The sequence below is a fragment of the Sapajus apella genome, unplaced genomic scaffold, assembly GCF_009761245.1.
Source record: "Sapajus apella isolate SASKATOON/1434 unplaced genomic scaffold, GSC_monkey_1.0 scaffold164, whole genome shotgun sequence".
Classification (NCBI taxonomy): domain Eukaryota; kingdom Metazoa; phylum Chordata; class Mammalia; order Primates; family Cebidae; genus Sapajus; species Sapajus apella.
Genome location: NW_022437104.1, coordinates 190,195 through 206,594, shown reverse-complemented (window position 1 = coordinate 206,594; position 16,400 = coordinate 190,195). Strand labels below are relative to the sequence as shown.

Genomic DNA, 16,400 nt, shown 5'->3' with positions numbered 1-16,400 from the left:
ATCTTTCTTTCCTCTCTCTCTCTTTCTTTTCTGAGTCTCTGTCGCCCAGGCTGGAGTGCAGTGGCACAATCTCGGCTCACTGCAACCACCGCCTCCCAGGTTCAAGTGATTCTCCTGTCTCAGCCTCCTGAGTAGCTGGGATTACAGGTGTCCATCATCACGCCTGGCTAATTTTTGTATTTTTAGTAATAACAGGGTTTCAGCATTTTGGCCAGGCTGGTCTCGAACTCCTGACTTCAGGTGATCTACCCACCTCGGCCTCCCAAAGTGCTGGGATTACAGGCTTGAACCACACTGCGCCTGGCCTTGTCTTACCTTTCTTGAGTAGGCAGGTTAAGTGGAGAAGGGTACCCAGTCCAGAGGGGTTTAGGAGCTCAGGTTGGCTACGGAGAGATTCAAGCTCTGCAGATGCCTTCAGGCCACCTCTTCTCTGGCTATTTTATTCCCCCAACTACCACCAGGAGGTGCTGCTGGGATTGATCCCCTTCCTGCCCTTTACTTGGCATTTAGGCCTCATTCTCTTCTGAGGACCTCTCTTCTAGCATCTCCCTGCCCTTGGACGATGGCATCCCGTTTGGTCCTAGGATCAGCTCCAAACAGGAAGGCAGGTAAACAGCCAGACCCTTCCCCTAGACTAAGACTTAGGGACAGGCCGAGTCAGCGCCTGGTGCATCCATTACTTCCTGCTGCTCCTAACTGCAGACAGACATGAGAGTCCGCAGCTGGGCCTGTCCTGCTATGTGACCTGCCCAACCTGTAGCTTGGCCTGGAACAACGCTAATACTGACCCCTCTACATAACCAACCACTGCAGACCAAAAGCAGAGGCCCAAGGGAGCAGAAACGATCCCAGGAGGAGCAGGCACATTGAGGGGTACTCAGATGGGAAGGGCCACCCACCTAGGAGTTGCTGAACTGCCTGGGTGCGAGGCCTCCCTGTGTCTCCATACAGACATCCCTCTGGCTGTTTCTGATTCTGATTTGGTGGGGGTTCGAGGGTGGTGAGAAGGATGGGAAGGGGGATTGGTAAAAATGTGTTACTTTGTATTTATTTCATATAGTTATTACAAAAAAAATAAATTTGTATATTTAAATAAACGACATTTTTAATGACATACTCGAGCGTCTTTTATGAATATACGTTTTATATAAGTTTTTTTTTGTGTATAGCTGCAAACAGCTATACCCAATTCCTGATCAAGACTTTTTACTAATGATCTAAAATTCCTATTAATGAGAAATGACTGTTGTTCAGGCAGGTAGTGGTAAATGGAAAAGGAGAATTTACCTATGTTTCCACCCATTACCAGGATTTTCATTTCATTCTTGAAATCATTTAAATCTAGTTAATAGTTTTTAAATAATAATTCTTTCCTCAAGTTATTCGCAGATGTTACTCTACCCCTTTTGCTACAAAACGAATGTTTGTCCCTCTTCCCCCAAATTCACAGATGGAAATCAAATCCCCCATATGATGGTATCTGCAGGTGTAGGGCCTTTGGTAGGTGAATAGGTCACGAACGTGGAGCCCCATGGATGGGATTAGTGCCCTTAATAATAAGAGTACCAAGAGAGACCCCTTGCCCCTTCTACCGAGTGGGGAGACAGTGAGAAGGTGCCATCTATGAACCAGAAAGTGGCCCCTCACCAGACGCTGAATCTGCTGATGCCTTGATCTTAGACTTCCCAGCCTCCAGAACTGTGAGAAATAAATTTTTGTTCTTTTTAAGTCACCCAGTCTATGGTGGTTTGTTACAGCAGCCTTTTAATAACTTTATGATTCAAACTATAACAGCAACAGCACCTGGAAACCATTTTCACCTCATTTTTTTTTGTTTCTGATTAAGTGCTTGCTCACTTTTCCAAAGTTGAATTTTTGCTTTGAACCCCAAATCTTTGTCAGTTCACATTAATTTTGACATGGTCCTTCCAAACTTCTATTAGGTATATTCAGGGATCCAAAAAGTCAGCTAATCTATCCATAGATCTGCCAGGTGAGAATCATTCAAGGAAAAAATTTTTACCTTTTATATCTTTTTGCTCACAAACTTTAAAAAATATTTTTCCTTTGGATCAACTCCCACACTTAAGTATGAAATAGCAGAGAGGGATGTTCTGATCCCTTGTCTTTACACAAAGCTGAAAACAGGTGAGAGGTTAGTGCCTTATATGTAATTAGATTCTGAGTATGATACTGATAGTATCATTTCCTGTGGAAATCAGATAGAAAGGCAAACTCTTACAAATGAGTGATTCTCTGTGTGAAACAGTGAATGAAATAATGTATTACTTGAATCTCAGGGTTTTCAGAATAAATTATAAATGCAAAGCTTTTACATCTTCTATCACTGTTCCTTCACTCACTACACAGACTTGTTTTTAAAACATTCATAAACATGAAATGCATGTTCCTGGTTTGGATCATCTTGCTAAAAATTATGAGATTATTATGATAATAGGTATAATTTGGATAGGGTCTGAGGACAAGGTGTTAGTAATGTACCAACATTAATTTCATGACATTGATGGGTACATTGTGGTTATGCTGGAAAATGTACTTGTTTGTAGAAAATGCACACTAAAATATTAAGAAATGATGGGCACCAGGTCTGTAACTTACTCTCAAATGGTTCAGGAAAAAAGTTATCTGTATTGCCCTTGCAACTTTTAACTTTGTGATACCTTCAAAACATACAATAATTTATGATTTATTCCTAAAAATAATTTGTGAATTATTGACTATTTTGACCTGGAATAGTCGGCTTGGCATTGTTACCTCTCTTGATAATAAAATGTCTGGAAATCAGACATTCAGGTTGAAGAGTGACAGCTTGTCAGGCATCCAAAACAAAAGTTGAGATGATCCTCATGACTTAAGCATCATTTGTGGACATTTGAGTTAGTCTTGGAAATGTGATGACATTCCAGCTTCACTCCAAAAGTTGTACAGTATGGTACTGTGAGGATTAATTTTATGTATCAAGTTGAATATGCCATTGGTGCCCAGATATTTGGTCAAATATTATTCTGGGTGTTCTGTGAGGATATTTTTGGATGAGGTTAACATACATACATACATACATAATTTATTTATTTGACAGGGTCTAAGTCGGGCTGGAGTGCAGTGGTGCAATTTCAGCTCACTGCAGCCTCGACCTCTCTAGTCGAGGGTGATTGTTATATGTAAATTTGTGGTGCCGCAAAAGAAGTAGCACTTGAATATAAATTTAATTTTTCTCAGCAAGGCAACTTTACTCTGTACAGAAAGGGTGCTCCTGTTAGTCACCTTGCCACAAGAGGACACTGTACAAAGAAGGCAGGGCCACTTTTATCTAACGCATCTACCCTATTGCTGTGTCCTCATTCCATTGGCTGGAACTGGACTTCACAGTCTAAGCTGCACCCGGTTGGCTAACTTAAAGCTTTCCTAAAGAGGTAAACGCAGAGGAGAACAAAGGAAAAGAGGAAGTAACCTGAGGAATGCTTACAGAAGCAACAACATTTTCAAATAAGGAAGGGGAATAAGCTATGACCTTAGATTTGCCTGGGCTTGTCCAGGCTTCCCAGGGCAAATATCTAGGTTAAAGTGTAAGAACTAAGAACGCAGGAAATATTTATTTCTTTATTATGACTAACAGCTACTTTAAGATTATTAGCCGAAGCTTTAAATTAACCTTTGAAAAAACTATTATTTATTTGTAATGAACTGAGGAAAGCTTTGAAGAGGAACATTTTATTATTTCCTACAATTCTTCCCTTTTTCTATTTTATAGTTCCTCTTCAAACTTATTTAACATATCTTGACTCAGTTGTTTGTTCTTCTAAAAGAAGTAATCTATCTCAGTAGGGTTGAGGAGGGGTTGGGGATATTTTAGCAAGAGTTGTGTTTACTAGCCTCTGCACAAGTCCTTGGATGCATGGTATGATACAACATCTAACGAGAAGCAGCATACTTATCACAGTTGCTAGAGAGGTAAGAATTGACGTTATGGTTTCCTTCCATTGACTGAACCGTCTTGTGAGTCAATTTGAATAGGGTTATTGATGCCAGAATTTTTAGCTAGCTCATTTGATAAAGCAGTAAGTCCTTGGAGGGCTTTTGTTATGGTCTCATCAGAAGCGGTGTTGTTTGGAATAACGGCACAACACTGGGTTTTAATCATAACACAAACACCACGTTTCTCCACTAATATCATATCTAGGGCTATTCTGTTGTCCTAGGCCATTTGGCTAGTGGATCTTAATTGTTCAGTTATTCTTTTGACAGCATCTTTAGTATAGTTAACAAACCACTGTTGGTTGTAATAAATGTAGTTTATTCAATCTAAATTCTTGTTACCTACCAAAACAACATTGGCTCAAATCTTGCAGCTATCTGATCTCAGGCTGTAAATTTATCTAGTACTCCTCAAGGAACTCCAATTGCATTTAGATAGACATGGGAATCAAAGGACCTATAAGAAGCTTCTCTTATTTGCCAATGTCATATTTTCTTTTTCTGGTTGATGAAATGCCAGGGTAAAAGGGATAGCAAATTGGATTAGAGTGCAAGTGCTGCTCCAATTATTTGGCAGAGTGTCCAGTTAAGGTCCTCCACAATACCACCATGCATCTGCTCGGGGACGAGTAAGGGCGGACTGATGATCCAGCTCTTGGAAGTGCCTGATTTCACTGCATCCTGTTAAGTTTCCAAGGAACACTAAGTTCTACCCCTGTCATGAGAGACACGAGGCGAACTTCACCTTGGGAGATGGAGGCTGTATGGCCCTCGGGGGCCAACCCGCAGGGTACTGAACCTCGGGAAATAGCAGCGAAATAACTTGGCACAATTTGTTATTCCAAGCAGTGAAATCTTGAAAAAGAGCTACCATATATTCCATGTCCGCTTGATTTGAGGACCATCCAAGTGGAAAGGGGACAACCTGGGCCTCTGGCCTACCAGGGCACACAAGCATAACAGTTGCATTTATTTAAGGTGCGAATGAAATAGTCAATCCATTCTAACCAGGCATTTGCATCTTTATATCCTGTTTCAATGGCTATGGTTTGCCTTAGATCCTCTACTTCTACCACCGAGAGCTTGGTTTTGTCATTGTGTCTAGGAGGGGTGATTGATAAAGAGGTTGAAGGAGCAATAAAGCACATTTCAAAAATTTCTTCTTTCCTGAAATGTCAGCTCCTTTATCATAAATATGACTCAATGAAGGGGAAGAGTTTTCAGATGTTGTAATAACAATAGTAAGCTGTATAGGATTACATTGGTTATATTGAAGGAATAATTCAATATATTAAATACCTAGAAGGAATAATTCCTTTGGTGAAATGGATACATGGTTTTAAGGACTCTCAAAAGCCTGTGGAAGCAGGTCTATCCTAAACCTTTAGTGTTCCATATGACATTGGATCAAGCAGAGCACAGAGATTCTGTTTTAGAGGGACAAGAGTCTGATTCCTACCAATTAATACAGCTACTATTCCTTGGACTACTAGTATCCTTAGAAGAATTCATTATGTCTTTCTAATATGAGGAAGTCTAAGAGGGACAGATAGTTTTCTGAAGTAGTAAGCTGTCATGTAAATCTCCACAAGGTATAACTAAAAAGGCATCAAAAGTAATAACTTGAGGTGAGTTAATCTATTTATATTAATAATAAGATGGGGAGTAGCTAAACGGAAGAAAAGAAAAAGAAAAGATAGACTAAGCTTTTCTTAGCTTTAACTTGGTAGGGTCTGATCCTGGAACGATAGTCCATGATTCTAACAGTGATGGCACTTTCTTGACTCAGGTGTGATGTGTCCATCTCTTTTCAGCTGTACAAACAGTAGTCTTGGTGGTTAGCAGCATGAGGTAGGTTGGTCTCCAGGCTGGAGCTGGTGTACTGGAAATTCTAGGAGTGGTGCCTGTACTAAGAGATCTTTTATAATCTTTGTTAAAGAGCAGGTTAGTGCTTTAAGAAAAACCTGTTGTGCTTTTATTTTAATGTTCAGTTTACAGAAAAACTGGATGATGCGTGTTTAACTTTAGCCAACATGTTTACACACAGAATTTCCTTTACAATTAACATTTCAAAACTTGTTTAAAGTTTCAAAACAAAATTATGCATTTCTTGCATAAATTCCTTTTTATAACATTTTTTACAACTATCATAGACAATCTTAGCTTTCTTTTTTTAAATTGAAAAAAACCTTTTATAAGTTGGGGTTTCACCACGATGGCCAGGCTGGTCTTGAACTCCTGACCTCAGGTGATCCACCCACCTTGGCCTCCCAAAGTGCTAGGATTACAGGAGTGAGCCACCATGCCTGGCCTGACGATGAGGAGGGAGACCCTAGCATTTGGGATTCCCTCCCCCTCTGTCATCCACTGTGCATCTCAATAAGAGAGAGAGAGCAGGCCAGCTGGAGCCTCCTGAATCTCCTTCCTGAAAACAACAGGCTAGACCTTGGGGAAACTCTCCAGAAGGCACTATTTTTACTTAAAACAAGATCAAACCAGAAACTTTTTCACGTGAGTCCTAAAACTGTAAACCGGGGAACCCTTTCATATGTGATTCCTGAAACTGTAAACAGAGACCTTTTCACATGTAAGTCCTAAAACTGTAAACCAAAACCTTTTCACATGTGAGTCCTAAAACTATGAACCTAAGATTCTTCCATGTGTAACATCTAAAGTATAAGCCTATATAAATAGGCTGAACCTTCCTTTGTTAGATGAGCTTGGCTGTTAGGCACCTATGCCACCTTGCTCCCAGCTGAAATAAATTCCTTCCTGCTGTATTCGGTGTCCGAGAGATCCTTTCCCACGGCCGCTCCTGCTACATTTTTGGAGCATTGGCTGGGAAGCGACTCTCGGATAGCAGACGGTGGGAAAAAGTCTCTTAGGTGGTTTGCCTAGCCTTGTGGAGCATCCCTGTAGGGGGGACTCCTGCTCCCTGGGGTGATGCATCCTGAGAGAGCTCCTGGGCAGGTATTTGCCTGGTGGAAAAGCCTCACCAGAGAGGAGCAAGGAGGCTGTGCAGTGTTGATCCACCCAGTGGCTGACCACCGAGGAGGAACGAATATTTGGGGAAGTCTGGACACTGAATTTGGTGAGATTGAACCCGGGAAAGTAGCCCACCTCATTTTGGGTGGAAATGTGGCCTGAATCACCCACGGGTGCCAGATTGGCACTTCTGAAGGTGGCTCTCTCTGTAACCTTGGAAGCTTTTGCTTATGGTTTTGAATTGGAAAGAGCGCAATTGAATGTGTGTCTGTGTGTATAGATGGGTCTGACCGGACTCATCAGTCATAAAAGGTATCAGGTCCATTAGGAAGGTCCTCATGCGAGCAATTTGTAAGAATTAGACACAGCCACAGAAGGCTTGAGTGAAGAAGCCTCTGGGCATTGTAAAAGGATTGAAGTGAATAAATCGGAGAGTGCATCTTGCTAGGCGGGAACAGGAACTTCTGTGAGTGAACTAACACTCTCCCAACTGTGGGAATTTTCTTTGAAGTGTTTATATGGGTCATTTCCATAGCCATTCCACCCCTTTAGAAACCATGCTGAAAAATTTCAAAAAGGGATTTAGTGGGAATTATGAAGTAATTATGACACCAGAGAAATTAAGGGTTTTATGTAGGGAAGATTGGCCAGCACTTACGGTAGGTTGGCCCCCAGAGGGGACCCTAGACAGGTCCCTTGTCTCCAAAGTAAGGCATGAGGTTATAAACGGCGAGCTAGAACACCTCGATCAATTTCCATACATAGACTCGTGGTTGCAGTTAGTGTTAAACCCTCTGAAATGGCTAAGAGAGCAGGCAGCAACTGTTTTAGTAGCTAAGAGACAGACTGCTAGAAACCACCACCCCCTAGCCGCCGAGAAAAGTGGACTCCCAAGGCCTGGGCAGATTCAGTGGCAGAAACAATGGCTCCCAAGATTTTGGTTAACCCAGTGGCAGAAGAGTTTTTGTCGATAATGTCTCCTCCTCCTCAAGGACTCCCTGCCCCTGGGCCGGAGGCCTCAGCAACCCCACCAGAGCTGCACATCCCTAAAATCCTCCAGAGCAGACAAAAGAGAATGTAAAAAAACTCCGCCCATTGCTGCCCGCTTCCCAGAGGGAAGTCCACCTCTGGCAGCCCGTCTGCGACCCAAGGCCAGGGTTCAGATGCCTTTGAGAGAGCAGGGGTACACGGGAGTGGATGAGGACAGCCACATGGTAGAAAGACGTGTTTTCACGTACCTGCCATTCACCTCGGCTGATCTTATCAACTGGAAAAATAATAACCTGTCTTATACCGATAAACCCCAGGCTCTCATTGATCTACTGCAAACTATTATTCAGACTCATAACCCCATTTGGGCTGATTGCCATCAGCTGCTTATGCATCTTTTTTAACAAGGACGAAAGGCGGAGAATACTCCAAGCCACTTCTAATTGGCTGGAGGAGCATGTTCCTGCAGATTACCAGAACCCCCAAGAGTATGGAAAAAGGGGGGTTCCTGGAAAGCCCCCCAGTCTGCCCGCCTGGGCCTGCAATGCGATCAGTGTGCATTCTGTTGAGAAATAGGATGCTGGATGAAAAAATATCCACAGTTAACTGAGGAACAGGACGATCCTAAGCACGAGGATCCAAATGAGTGTGAAGGGGCTCTGTTCAATCTAATGGAAGGGCCACTGGAGTAAAAAAGAGAGAGGTGCTGGACTCATATACTCCCAAAGAGCCCATGGTCTGGACGACAGCCCTGTAACCCCCCATCGAGAGGAACAAAGCCAGTGTTGTTAAATCTATTAAGGTATTAAGAGAACAGACTTTCTTGTACTTAATGAATTGCCCTTGCCCCCCTTTTCCAACAAAACCTACTGTGCAAATCGAGGACCACTATCCCATTCAACAAAAGAGACAACCTGCAGCTGAAACTGCCTCAGTCGGGGGTCATCCAGGCTCTCACTGTCCCTTGGCAAGGAGGGTGGAGAGTTCCTAGCCAGAAGCAGAGGACTGATATTATCGCCCAGGCCAGTGCAGGGTTTGCGTGGCTTTGCACCCAACTTATACACACAGTTGGGATTATTCCCAGCAGCGGATAGTTGGTTCACCTAATTGGACTTAAAGAATACCTCCTTAGCATTCGACTGGCCTTGGAGGGTCAAAAACTATTTGCATTTCAATGGGAGAAACACAGAAGTAGGTGTAACCACTCAATACACCAGGACCCAGCTTCCCAGGGGCTCAGAAACTCTCCCATCATCGTTGGGGAGGCATCAGCCTGTGACCATCCCCCAGAAGTTTCTTGCTTGCATGCTGCACCTGTATGCTGATAACCTTCTATTGGGACACCCCACGGCAGTCGGGGGTGCAAACCAATGCCTTACTTTGGCACCTGGAGGACTGTGGGTATAAAGTGTCTAAAAGGAAAGCCCTGATTTGCCAAAAAGCAAATGCAATATCTGAGGCCCACCATCTGGAAGGGGGAACACAGCCCAGAAGCAGAGAGGAAGCAAGCCGCTTGCAAAGTAACAGAACCTGAGACTAAAAAGCAGGTGAGAGAGCTCCTGGGAGCGGTGGGTTTTGTAAATTGTAGATTTCCAAACTTTGCAGTACTGGCCAAACCCTTACACAAAGTGACAAAGGGGGGAGGGGAAAAGACAAGACACACTTTGAATGGGGCAAAAGCTAAAAGTGAAACTTCTGTTGGTCCTGGCTTTGGGGTTAGCCAATTTTAACACAGCCTTTTCATGCTGTCAAAAAGAAAAAAAAGGAAGAAGAAAAATGGCAATCAAAGATTCTAGCCTCAACTCTGGGAATAATTTAAATATCAAAGCAGCCCACACAGCGATGACTCTAATGAATACCAAAAGACCTCATTGGTAAGTCTGCCAAATACCAGGGCCTGCTATGTGCAGTGGTTGTACAAGCCATACATGAGACCACTCGTTTAGATCAAGAGTCACTTGAAAAGATGCTGGGTCAGTACTTTTACATCTTACACTTATCAGCCTTGACTAAAACTGTGGCACAGCGATGCATTCATTACATGTCGGCAACACAACATGAGGCAGGGTCCCAACCATTCTCCCGGGCATTCAAGCTTGCGGAGAAGCTCTGTTTAAAGATCTCCAGATAGACTTTACTGAAATGTCCAAGTGTGGAGGACATAAGTATTTGTTGGTCCTGGTGTGCACATACTCTGGGTGTGACTGAAAGGGCCCATGAATCCGTGTGCTGCTTCGATATCTTATCCCTAGGTTTGGACTGCCACTGCGCATCAGATCAGACAACTGACCAGCATTTGTGGAGGATTTAGTCCAGAAAACAGCAACAGCCTTGGGTATCACCTGGAAACTGCAGGCTGCCTACCAGCCTGAGTTCCGGAAAAGTGGAAAAATGAATCGGACCATCAAAAACAGCTTAGGGAAAGTGTGTCAGGAAACAAGATTAAAGTGGGTGCAGGCACTTCCCTTGGTGTTATTCAAAATTAGAGACACTCCCTTTAGGAAAAACAGGATATTCCCCTATTAAGTCTTATACCATAGGCCTCCTCCCCTACTCTGGGCACTCCTAGGAACTCCTTGGGAGTGGGGAGAGATTGAGTTAGGATGCTAGTTACTAGCCCTAGGGAGAATCGCTTAAGATGCTTCAACCTGAGTAAATAACAAATGTTCTGTAAGCCTTTTTCTGCTAGCTCACCCTTTCTCACTAGGTAATCATGTGTGGATAAAGGACAGGAGTACAGTCCCTCTAAAGCCACAATGGAAAGGACCTCAGACCTGATCCTGACCAATCCCACAGCTGTGAAGGTAGAAGGAATCCCAGCCTGAATCCACCACAGCCGTGTAAAAAACCAGCAACACCCGAGACTTGGACCAAGGCAAGGACTGCAGAATCACCCTAAAAAGGACAACAAGCCTTGCTCCAGCCACATCCTGGAAGCTGGCTGGTCCACGCACGGCTGAAGCATGAGGAAATTCATTGTGGGACTTGTTCTTAATATTTGGACTTGTACAGTAGGAGCATTAACTAATTTTAAAGAACGTCCTCAGTATGTACACCAGGTAAGGCATAAAGGTTACTGCCATTCTTTTGTCCTACAGTTCTTATAAACGTACGGGGACACAGAAGGGAACCTGTTTATATAATGGTACTCAATATAAGGTGTGTAATCCATGAGATGGACAGGTAGCTGTGTCATAGTCATCATTAAGCCCTCTTTCTTCCTATTATCTGTTAAGACAGGTGGGCTATTAATGTATTCAGTCTACTCCGCTAGAGAGAAAAAGAAACCTAAAGATAGGAGAATGGACAGATAAGTGGCCGCCGGAGAGACCTATTAAGTATTATGGGCTGACCACATGGGCAGAGGATGGCTCATAGGGATACCAGACCCCTATTTACATGCTCAACTGGATCATCCGGTTGTAGGCTGTTTTGGAAATACGAATGAAACGGGCAAAGCTCTATCCCATTTAGCCCAATAACAACAACAACAACAACAAAACTCAAATGAGAAATGTGATTTACCAGAACCGGCTGGCCCTAGATTATTTGCTAGCAGCCAGAGGAGGAGTCTGTGGAAAATTCAATCTAACCAACTGCTGTCTGCACATAGATGACCAGAGGCAAGCAGTGGAAGGTATTGTGGGAGACATGACCAAACTGGCACACGTACCTGTACAGGTATGGCATGGCTTTAACCCTGAGTCCTTATTTGGAGGTTGGTTTTCATCCTTGGGAGGATTCAAAACCCTCATTATAAGTGTTAAAATAGTAACAGGTGTTTGTTTGTTGCTCCCTTGTCTACTCCCCCTGTTCCTTCAGATGATTAGGGGCTTCACCACTACCGTAGTTAGCCAAAAATGACATCACAAGTGTATTATATGAAACATTATCAGTCAGTTTCTTCAGAAAATCTGGAAAGTGAGAATGAAAGTGAGACCTCTCACTGATATAAAATGGTGAGGGTCTCAAAGGGGGGGATGAGGAGAGAGACCCAGGCATTTGGGATTCCCTCACCCTCTGTCATCCACTGTGCAACTCAATAAAAGAGAGAGGGCATTAGTTGGGAAGGAATGAGATCCAGAGTTGGAATGGGATATATGGGAAGACCCTAAGGAAGCTGGGGACATTGAACCCCTAAATTTTAATGAATCTTTTCATTGCTTCTCTGCCTTTTGACTAAGATCAAGCGTAATTTTAATGAATCTTTTCTACCAGTGGAAGCAGCCTCCCCAACCCTAGCAAAAGTGGCCTCTTCACCCTCTTCTGAGGGCATTAACCTAAATGCAATGGGAGTAATTGGATCCTAGGGTGTCAGGGGCCAAGAGGTGGCACTCATCAGCCAAAGGTAAAATGAACATGGTTACTGTAATGGACAGCAGAGTCCAGGCAGCAATCAGAATAGTCTGACTCACACAGACCTATGGGACCCATGGCATTGGCTAGTTGATCATGGGTGCCTAGAAGTGAAACAAGAAGCCTGCTAAATTCTTACTTGATCTGTATAAGCAGAAAAGTTGTAAGTCAAGTGAACAAGTTTAACTGGAATAATTAAAAACAGAGTATTACAGCCTATCAATTAGTTTCCAGGCTTGGGTTTGAATGAAAGCTACACAACATGGCAGGAGCTGGGGCTGAGGCACAAGGAGCTTCGTGTGTGTCTTGACTAGTTTCACCTGATAATACCCTTCAGAAATTACGTAGAAAAAAAAGCTCACATGTAAATTGACTGGAATCAACAAAAGGAATCAACAATTATGAGGTGAAATACTTGTGTGACTACAAGGTAGTAAAGGATATAGAATGTTATCTTGTAAAATGGAAAGGATGGCCAGGTTCTACAAATACTTGGGAACCTTTGCAAAATCTCAAGTGTTGATTACTGCTTCAGCAATTCTCTAATGGCAAGCATTAATTATTTATCTCAGATAAAGAAAGGCAAAGCAATAACTCCAAAAGACAATAACAAAATTTTGAAACTTGCCATTGCTGAGTACATTGTAAAGAAGGCCCGGGGAGGATCCAAGATGGCTGATTAGGAGCAGCTCAGGATTGCAGCTTACAGCAAAAGCACGGAGGGTGAGTGGACACCGCATTTCCACATGGATTTTTATTGCCCACAGACCAGGAGAATTCCAGGCGGAGGAGCCCCATCGGTCGCCAGTGTGGCTGTTTTGGCCGGCGTGGTGGGTCTCTGCACAAAATACGTCGGTCCGGGTGCCATTTTAGCTGGCAACTGGAGCTCCTGGGAGACAAGCGTTGCCCATTCAACTGATAAAAAGGGGACCGAAACAGGGAGCCAGGCCAGGAGATTCCCGGGCAAAAAAGTGAAACGAATCTCTGCACGGCTGTTTCAGCCAGTGCAGTGGGTTGCTGCACGGGAAATCACACAGATCCCGGCACCTTTTCAACAGGCAACTGGAACGTCTGAGAGACAGTCGCCCATTCCACTGATAAAAGGGGATGGAAACAGGGAGCCAGGCCAGGAGATTCCCGGGTGATAAAGCACCACGAATCGCCAGTGCGGCTGTTTCAGCTGGTGCAGGGGGTCGCCGCTTGGGAAATTACACAGATCCAGGTGCTTTTTCAACAGGCGACTGGAAAGCCTAGGAGATAAGAGTCACTTGTTCAACTGAAAAAAAGGGACTGAAACAGGCAGCCAGGCCAGGAGATTCCCGGGCAAAAAAGCACCACAAGCCCCCAGTGAGGCTCTTTCACCTGGCTCGACGGGTCTCTGCACAAAATCTCACACAAATCCGGGCACCTTTTCAACTGGCAACTGGAATGCCTCGGAGACAGAGTTGCCCGTTCAACTGAAAAAAAGGGGACTGAAACAGGGAGCTAGGCCAGGAGATTCCCTGGCAAAAATGCACCACAAGTCTCCAGTGGCTGTTTCAGCCGGCGCAGCGGGTCTATGCACAAGAAATCACACAAATCCAGGCACCGTTTCAACTGGTGACTGGGACACCTGGGAGACAGAGTCGCCCATTTAACTGGAAAAAAAAAAAAAAAAAAAAAAAAAAGGTCTGAGGCAGGGAGCCAGGTGATCAGGCTCGGCTTGTCCCACCCCCAGAAAAAACAGCAATCTGAAACACTCTGGATTGAGAGTTTCACAGCAGCACAGCTGAACCCGGGACGTCCAGCTCTGTGGGAGAGGGGTGCCCACCATTACCGAGGCAGTCTACCACTGCCGAGGTAGTTTGCCATTGCTGAGGCAGTCCACCATTACAGAGAGTCTGCGATTACAGAGGTGGGCCGCCATTGCGAAGGCAGTTCTAACTATACCCCTATAAACAGGACTGCAGGGAAGATTACACGGCAGCTGGGCAGAGCCCACAGCAGCTCAGCAAAGCCTCTGCAGACTGTGACTAGGCTGCCTCCTCGCTGGGCAAGGCAGCCATGAAAAAAGGCATCAGCATGACAGAAACTTATAAATAAAGCCCTAACTCCCCAGGACAGAGCACCTGGGGGGAAAAAAAGGCGTTTTTGAGTTCTGCCGCAGCAGACTTAAATGTACCTGCCCAGCAGCTCTGAATGAACAATGGAGCTCACAGCTCAGCATCTGAGCTCCTATAAAGGCCAGACTATCTCCTCAAGCAGCTCCCTTACCCCCGTATATCCAAAGAGTCACCTCATAAACGAGAGCTCAGACTGACATCTGGCAGGTATCCCTGTGGGACAAAGACAGCAGAAGAAGAAACTGGCAGCAACCCTTACTGTTCTGCAGCCACTGCAGGTGATCCCCAGGCAAGTGGGGCCTGGAGTGGACCTCAGCAGTCCTACAGCAGAGGGGCCTGACTGGTAGAAGGAAAACTAAGAAACAGAAAGAAATAACTTCATCATCAACAGACTGGACGTCCACTCAGAGACCCCATCTGAAAGTCAACAACTACAAAGATGACAGGTGGATAAATCCACAAAGATGGGAAGAAACCAGCACAAAAAGGATGAAAATACCAGAAAGCAGAACGCTTCTCCTCCTCCAAGGGATCACAACTCCACACCAGCAAGGGAACAAGCCTGAATGGAGAATGAGTCTGATGATTTGACAGGAAAAGGCTTCAGAAGGTGGGTAAAAAGAAACTTCTGTGAGCTAAAAGAACATGTTCTAACCCAATGCAAAGAAACTATGAACCTTGAAAAAAGGTTTGACGAAATGCTAACGAGAATAAACAACTTAGAGAGGAATATAAGTGAATTGATGGGGCTGAAAAACACGAGAACTTTGTGAAGCATACACAAGTTTCAACAGCCAAACTGACCAAGCAGAAGAAAGGATATCAGAGGTCGAAGATCAACTCAATGAAATAAAACGAGAAGACAAGATTAGAGAAAAAAGGGTTAAAAGAAATGAACAGTCTCCAAGAAATATGGGACTATGTGAAAAGACCTAATCTATGTTTGACAGGTGTACCTGAATGTGACAGAGAGAATGAATCCAAGCTGGAAAATACTCTTCAGGATATAATCCAGGAAAGGGCCCACCTTCAGACTTAGACTTCTACTACACTAATGAAGCCAAACCAGTTCCTGGAATCAGCTTAGTCAAGGAAGCTATCTTTGGTTGCTCATTCACAGATTGCTTCTTTGAAAAATGCTGTCCTGCTAAAGCTAGAGTTCTTTTGGCTTATAATAAAAACCAACAAATTAAAATCCCACCTGGTATCAACATATATGAACGTAACTTAAGGTATCAATGTGGACCTCATTGTTCCAATAGGATTGTACAGAAAGGCATACAGTATTCGCTTTGCATCTGTCGAAATAGCAATGGCTGTAGCTGGGGTGTAAAGACCCTTGTGAAGATTAAAAGAATGAGTTTTGCCTTGAAATATGTTGGAGGAGTAATCACAAGTGAAGAAGCTGAAAAATGGGGACAGTTATATGATAAGGGAATCACATATCTCTTTGATCTGGACTATGAATCTAATGAATTCATGATGCATGCAGTTCAATACGGCAATGTATCTCATTTGTGAATCACAGTTGTGACCCAATGCTGGGGTCCATCCCACAGACTCCAGCTGAACGACAGATGAATCATGTACTCAAACACCGATATTCAGTGAAAGAATGGACTAGGAGGCCAGGCCACTGACTGAAAGCATTGTAGCAGCCGCACCCCACCACCAGCCAAGCTCACATTTGTTTAGTACAGATTAAATGACAAAGGTTTAGAGTAAATACCACTAGAAGGTAATTAACAACGCTGACCCCTCAAGTAGAAAGCAATCATGTACCCACAAATGGTCGAAGGATCACATCAGTAAACAAGATATTTAGATAAATTCCCTTACATTCCTTTGTTATTTACCCTTGCTATTACCTCAAACAGGATTAGGCTGCCTTCAGCTATAACTCTAGCCTGAGGCTTTTAGCAAACCTTCCAGCCTTCCAAGAAGATCTGTGCCTATTTTACAATTTCTCCT

The 16,400-nt window shown here is 43.9% G+C and overlaps 1 long non-coding RNA gene and 1 pseudogene across 1 annotated transcript; both read left to right on the top strand.

Annotated features, from left to right (window-relative positions):
• The first annotated feature begins 368 nt into the window (after positions 1 to 368).
• LOC116542229 lies at positions 369 to 13,098 on the top strand. Its single transcript, XR_004265125.1, has 3 exons — positions 369 to 378; positions 9,365 to 9,368; positions 12,734 to 13,098. It is a non-coding gene; the product is annotated as an uncharacterized LOC116542229 (long non-coding RNA).
• Positions 13,099 to 13,434: 336 nt separating this feature from the next.
• Positions 13,435 to 16,201, top strand: LOC116542188 (annotated as a pseudogene).
• Positions 16,202 to 16,400: the final 199 nt, after the last annotated feature.